We start from the raw sequence: 7,320 nt of genomic DNA on the forward strand, positions 1-7,320 counted from the left end.
AGCAGGGTCTCAGAAACGCAGGCAGGAGGCAGACCCCCGGCTGGAGGCCCCTGAAGCGGTAGACGGCTCTCTGGCCTCGGGTCGGCACCCCCAGACCAGCCCGCCCCGGCTTCTTCGCAGAGCTCGGTCCGCGGCAGGGGCAGCCCGGAGGCTGGGGGGCGGTCCAGGAAGGAGGTGTCAGGAGACTTGGAGATGGGCCGGAGGCGGCCAAGGGCGCGATGAAAGACATTTTAGGATTACTTATGCCAGAAAAGGCAGAGGGGGCGGCTTATCACCATCCAAGAACTTGGAGAGGCTTCTTTCTCGGCCTGTTGACCCAGCAATGGGAGACCCGGGGAGCTGAGAGGACCGGCAGCGCCGAGAGGAAGGACGCCAGGCGCCGGCTGGCCCGGGAGCAGGCCGCCGAAGCCGCTCTGCGGGCGTGTTTGGGGCCAGAGCGCTCGGCTGATCTCAGAAGGTTTCAGCCTCTGCTGGGCGGGGCGCACTCGCTCAGCGCAGGGAAGGGCGTCGTGGCCGAGGACAACGGCCCCCGCCCTGCAGCTGAGGGTCGGGGGTCCCTTCTGCCTGGAGAGCCCCCCTCCTGCAGGCCCGGGCGGACTCGGGCGGCGGCGCAGAGGCGAGGCTTCCGCCCGGACGCCCGCGCTCCTCGGACCGGGCGGGGCGGGGGTCGTCGCGGCGCTCGCGGGCTGAGGTGCCTTCTGCGGAGGGATCTCCTCCCGGCGGGGCTACCCCTCCCTGAGGGGCCGCGCCCGCCGACTGCCTCCAGCTGCTGCAGGGAAACATCTAGATCGCTGGCCGGCCGCCCTTCTCGGGCACGTCGCCGTTTCCACAGGCGCCTCCTTCCACGTGGCGAAAGGCCTGTCGCAGCCGAGCGGCCGGGCTGCACTCCTGCCGCGCGCCGGGCCCTCCGCCGCGCCCTCCCCGCGGCCACCGCCTGCACCTTCCCCACGGCCACGCGCCCTCCCCGCAGTCCGTGCCTGCACCCTGCCTGCGGCCACGCGCCCTCCCCGCGGCTCCGGACTGCGCCCCTCCCCCGGCGGCCTCCCGACAGCGCGGTGGGCGGCCCTCGGCGCGGCCCAGGCTGCTCGGGGGCCGGGGCCAGCGAACTCTTCTGCCTTATCGCGCGCCTCTGAACACGCCAGCCGTTCCGCTGTTCATTTTCGGGGGTTCCACAGCCCTGCGCAGGCGAGAGGGACACCAGGGACAGCGCCGGCGCTGCCAAACAGGGTGGCCTGGACCTGAACACGAAGGGACGAGAAGGATTCGAGCCCAAACCCTCGAGGGGACAGGAGCGGAACCGCGCGCCCCAAGTCTGCGCCCACTTCGGTTCCTGAGCCGCGGTCGTTTGTGGAGCGCTCTGGAGGCTCCGGGCCCTCCCTCCGTCAAGTGGCAGCGTGGCCTCCGCGCGTCCCCGGGACGTGTTCTCGCGCCGGCCGCGAGGCGGCGCTCCCCTCGCCCCTGTCCCGTGAGGGCGTGGGGGCGGAGAGGCGGGTCGCCGCCCGCCGCGGGCTGGCTGCGGCCTCCGCCTCGTGCGCGGTAGCCGCCGCAGAGGGGACGCGAGGGCAGCACCGGCCGGCCCTGGGGTCGCCCCCGGGGGTCCCGGCCCCGCAGACACGTGCCGGCCCTCACACCCGGAGGGGACCCTCCGCTCAGCGCCGGGCCTCTCACGGTGTGGCGGCTTGGTGACTGCCAGCCCCTGCCCGCACCGTCCCCTCTTGTGAGGCCTGCGCCCCCTCCTCTGCCGCTTCCAGAGCATTCTCTCCATCTTCCAACGTTCGTCTTCCGTTTGTCAGATGAGGGGACCGAGGCTCGGGTGGGACCCGAGACCTGCCCAGTGTCCCGTGGTTGTTGGACTGAGCCCCGTGCGCTTCGGTAAACTAAGGCGTCTCCACAGAAGGCAGTGGAACATTCTCGGTCCTTCCCCTCCCTGGGCCCCTTCACGACTCAGCATCACTTTGGGCAGAATTCTGAGGACCCGAGGACCAGGCAGAGCCCGCCCTTGCTGAATTCATCCTGTCCTTCCTCTCTCTAGCCACACTTGTCTGCCGTGCTCGGGGAGCTGTGCCACCTGTGGGCACAGCGGTGAGGCGCCCTGGGGTGCTCAGAGCTGAGATGGGGAGGGACAAGGAGCAGTGTGTGCTGGCAGTTAGAATACCGGGTCCGAGTGCTGAGGACGGACACCTAAAACTGGGAGGCAGCGATGGCTTCCTGGAGGAGGTGATGAGGTGAAGTCTAAGCTGAGACCAGAAGGATGAATAAAACCAGCCCCTGAAAATTAGGCTGGAGAGTGGGAGGGGGAGTGTTCCAGGCAGAGGTAACAGCATTTGGGATGGGCTGATGGCCAAGGAGCCCATGGTGCACCTGCTGCTGTGCCCTCAGCTCCACCCCAGGCTCCCTCTGCCAGATCCTTCCATCTCCCAACTGCGTGTGCCCCTGCCCACCCCCAGGGTGCCCAGCTCCGCGCAGCCCCTCTGATGGGCAAGCCCAGGTGTAGGCACCACCGCATCCGCCTGCCCACTGCCTTGGCACAGCGATGTAACTGGAGAAGAAGCGGCAGGTGAGGCGGCTGGTACAGTAGCGAGGAGCGTCCTGGCACTGCCTCTGTCCTGAAGCCCCGTGGAAAGCCTTTGTCCTGAAGCCCTAATAATGGGTTTCAGGAGAGAGCTTCAATATTTGCTGCAAACACAGGCACAAAGGACGTGGAGGGCCATTGTGGACTCTCCAAAGAGGAGCTAATCCGGGGCCAGCCGCCTCGCCAGAGGGCTTCAGAGTGCTGGGCGGGCCAGGCGCTGTGGGGTGTTGTCATTTAGGTGCAATTGTAGGAGATAATGGCACAGAGGGAGACAGTCTCTCCAGAGGAGGAGGGAGGAGGTGAGAGGCACTCCCCACCGGGGGGTGAGGGGGACAGCACCTGTCCTGAAAGCTCAGGACACGCGCTAGACTCCCCCTGCCAACCCCACCCCCTTCCCGAGCTCCAAGCCCAAATCCGAGTCTCTCTCCAAGAGCCCGGCACTGCCCTGTCCGCTGTCCTCTGCCGGGGGTCACTTGAGTTGGGGGGCAGGGGTCAGCCAGGGCTCTTGAGCCTCTCTTTCTTCCCTTTCTCTAGTGCTCTCTCTTTTTTTCTCTCTCTCTGGTTCTTTTCGGTCCACTGCCCATAGACAAGTCATTTCTTGGCTCCAGGGGGCCAAGTGAAGGGAACCCGGCTGTATTTGCATATCATTAGCATAGAGGACTCTATTTTCAGTTCCTTCCTCCTCCGAACCTGCCCGTCATCTCTAAGCACGGTGTGAAAAATATCCTGTCCCATCACTAGGCCAAGGGAAGTCTGGGGTGGGGGTGGGGGTGGTAAAGGGGCTTTCCCTGGGTCAGTGCCGGGGGGTGCCTTGTGGAGGGAGTGGAGGGAAACAGCGGAACTAAGAAATCTGCAATCCTGGGAGCGGAAGAGTGTGGAAACTCAACGCTGAGAGTTTTGCATTAGCACAAGAGGCCCTGCCAGGATCTTCTCACCTCCAGACACCTCCAGGGTGCAAAAAAAGCTGGGCTTGGAAATAAAGAGGAGGAAATGTGACTGTGCGCTGATTGACATTATAATTTGCATAATTCTGTGTAATTTGCCTGGGTGGTATTATTTGATTTTCCATGCATTTTTAAATTCAATCTTTTTGCTTCCTAGAAGTTACTCTTTCCTGGAGTTTTCTTTCCTTTCCTTCTCATCTCCTTCCTGAGATGCACATCTGCTTCCTCTCCAGGAGGAAGAAGAGGCCCGGGTAGGAGCATGGTGAAGGGGTTGGGGAAGAGAAGACGAGCAGTGTAGACACTGAATTGGAGGAGAAGAGGGGCGGTGTAGAGATCTGTGGTCTCTTCCAGGACCCAGCAGTGCCATCTCCCCGTTCCATTGTCCCTGCTCTGTGGAATCTTGTTTCCATTCACAAATTTGTGGGAGTGGAGCAGGGATGAGGCTGGGTTTGTCCGCCCACTTCCTATGGGGCAGCCAAAACCTCACAGTAAGAACCCAGAGGGCCTGACTCCCAGGCCACGTTCTGGTAGAGACTGAGCTGCATCTAGAAATGAACAGCTTTGCTCCTGGGGAGAAGGGGCTGGTCCTAAGAAGCATCCTTCAACCTGCTCAACAGATACCCTACTCCAGACAGCAGCACATGGGTGCCCTCTCCCCCAGGGTTATGGGCCACCCCTCCCCCGAGGTGGGAAGAGAAGGGGGAAGAAATCTGATCCCTGTCACAGCGGAGCCCTGGAAATGGATTCAGTTATTTCAATTTACGGCCAGTTATTACTGTACATAAGATAAATGAGGCGTAATTCAGCTGGAGCTAAGCCGAAGGGAAACACCTGCAGAAGTCATTTGCTGGCTGAATGACTTTCTCTGCTCCCAGACTTGCCTGCTCCCTTCTGTTTCACTCTCTCTTGCCTTCTACACACCTTTTAAAAAGACATTGTTATAATTACTCTTAGTAAGCTCTAATGCTATTTAAACAATTAATAATAATAATAATAATATCTCTTCCAAAACATAAATCAGATCTCATCACTCTTCTGCCTGGAAGCCTCTGCTGGCCCCCCAGTGCTCCTTCCCACAGACTCTCAGGCCTCACATGGTGTGGATCCAGCTTTCTTTTCTTACCTCGCTTCTTGCCCTGCCCCCCTATCTCTGATCCTTCAGGCCCACTGGCCACCCTATGGCTTGGAGAACATTCCCAGCTCTTTCCTTGCCTTGGTTGGCTCTTCCACCATGGTCTCCTAAAGGCCAGCTTCTTTTTATTCTTTTCTCTTTTTTTTGAGGAAGATTAGCCCTGAGCTAACTGCTGCCAAGCCTCCTCTTTTTTGCTGAGGAAGACTGGCCCTGAGCTAACATCCATGCCCATCTTCCTCTACTTTATTTGTGGGATGCCTACCACAGCACGGCTTTTGCCAAGTGGTGCCATGTCCACACCCGGGACCCAAACCGGTGAACCCCGGGCTGCCGAGAAGCAGAACGTGTGGACTTAACCACTGTGCCACTGGACCAGCCCCATGAAGGCCAGCTTCTTTTCATCACTCAGGGCCCTGCTCTGCAGGCCCCTCCTGGGACAGGCCTCCCCACCAGATAGGGCTCCCAGTGTGTCAAGGTAGCGTCTGTGTGATTCATCTGTTCCGTTAGTGGTTCTGTCTTCCATGTGGACAGAGACCTCACCTGCCTTGTCAGTCTTGTTGTCTCCAGCACCTGGGGGAGCACCTAGGACATAGTAGCTGCTCACAGAATATTGTTTAATGAATAAGTATGGATAATAGCACCCAAGGACGGCTTGGGCTTGGAGACAGGCCATGGATTTTGAAGTCAGAGAGATGCAAGTTCCTCTCCTGGATTTCTCACTCCCTGGTGAATGGCCACAGGCAGGTCACTCACCTCTCGGAGCCTCTGTTTCTCCTCTGGGAACAGGGATAATAATAACTTATATATGGAAGGTTAAATTCAGCGTTGTCTGTAAGTGTCTGGCATTGGTAGGGGCTCGTTAAATAGTGATTATTAATATGAATAAGTGTACTTTTGTTTCATACTCGCTCTACACCAAGATCTGTTCCTGCCCTCAAAAATTCAGTTTATTGAGAGACACAGAGACCCGCATGACCAGCTCTGAAACAGTGACGATGTACTGAACGGAGAATGGGAACCAAGCACCAGCGGAACAAGAGGCAGGAACAGTGAGCTCCGCAGTCCCTGCCCTGAGTAGCGTGTCACAGCCTCTGCGCTGTGGACGCCTCCACGGCGCTTCTGCTTGCCTCCTACACCTCCAGAGCAGGCAAGGCCTCAGCAGCTCCATTTTAAGATAGGAGGACAGAGCTCTAAGAGATGACACGCTGGCCCGGAGTCACACTATATCTCCTGTCCCTGCTGTTTGAGTCCCCTAGATTCCCCTGTTGAATCTTAACCCCAAGGTGATGGTGTTAGGAGGTGGGCCTAAAGGTGGGGCCCATGGGGGGTGATTAGGTCAGGAGGGTGGAGCCCTCATGAATGAGATCGGTGCCCTTATTAGAGACCCCAGAGAGCTAGCCCACTCCTTCTGCCATGTGAGGACACAGTACGAAGTGGTCCGTCTGTGACCCAGAAGAGGGCCCTCGCCAGAACCCAACCGTGCTGGCCCCTGCTCTCGGACTTCCGGCCTCCGGAACGGTGAGAGGTAAGTGTCTGTTGTTTATTAGCCGCCCAGCCCGTGGTGTTCTGTTAGAGCAGCCTGCGTGCATCAGATGCCTGCTTCCTTCTTCCTCCACGCTCAGCCCTCTGGACACCGCATGCGATTATGCGTGTGGTCCGTCTCCCACACGGGGGCCAGCTCCGTGACGGTCTGTTCTGTTCACTGATCCATGCCCATTTCCTAGAACAGTGCCTGGCACGTGATAAGCACACAGTAAATAAATGCAGAATGACTGAATGGAGGATAGAAGAATGAGTTAGTGAACGGCAGAGCTGGACTTCAAACCTCTCAAGCGGGAGGCAGAAACGCTGACTCAGGGCCCTGCTGCTGGAACCTGACCTGGGTTTCCCATCTCGCGTGCAATGTGGACAAGTTACCTAACCTCTCTGTGCCCCACTTTCCCCGTCTGTCTAATAGGGATCACAACATAACACCTAGTTCCTAGGATGGGTGTGAGGACTAGAGGAGTTGACATTCACAGAGCTCTCACACAGTGCCTGGGACATAATGAGCCTCAAATACATATTTGGGAACTTAAAAACAACCAAACAACCCAGGACTCTCAGCTCCACATGCAGTGTTATTTCTCTGTACCGTGTTATGTAGAGCTGGACAGTGTGGGGGCCTGGAATTGGCCACCCCAAGATATGTCTCTTTGGCAGGAGGATTTAGGGCTGTTTACTTTGCAGACAGAAAAGCAACTGAAAAGTAGAATTTACTTGCCCTTTGTTAGGAGACATTTACATTGTAAAGGAAATCTCCACCTGTAAAGGTATCTCCCCCTCTGTGCCAGGAAGAACGGGGATGACCTTATCTCTAGAAACTCCTATCAATACAGAATGCAAGGACTTAAATCTGCATAATAATCTTATTCCTGTTTCTGGTAACCTCCTGTAACTGACTCTCCCCACCCCCAACATCCTCCTTTATGATATTTAAGGTGGGGGCTTCAGCCTTCTTGGCGAGTTGCTCAGCTTGCCTGACCTCTCCCATGGGTACATGTTATAAACTTTGTTAAATTTTCTCCTGCTATTCTGTCTCATGTGAATTTAATTCGTTCTCCGGCCAGACGAACCCAGAGAAGATAGAGGAAATGTCTTCCTCCCCTACAATAGTTTCCGAATCACCAACA

This window comes from Equus przewalskii, chromosome 23, assembly GCF_037783145.1.
Source record: "Equus przewalskii isolate Varuska chromosome 23, EquPr2, whole genome shotgun sequence".
Classification (NCBI taxonomy): domain Eukaryota; kingdom Metazoa; phylum Chordata; class Mammalia; order Perissodactyla; family Equidae; genus Equus; species Equus przewalskii.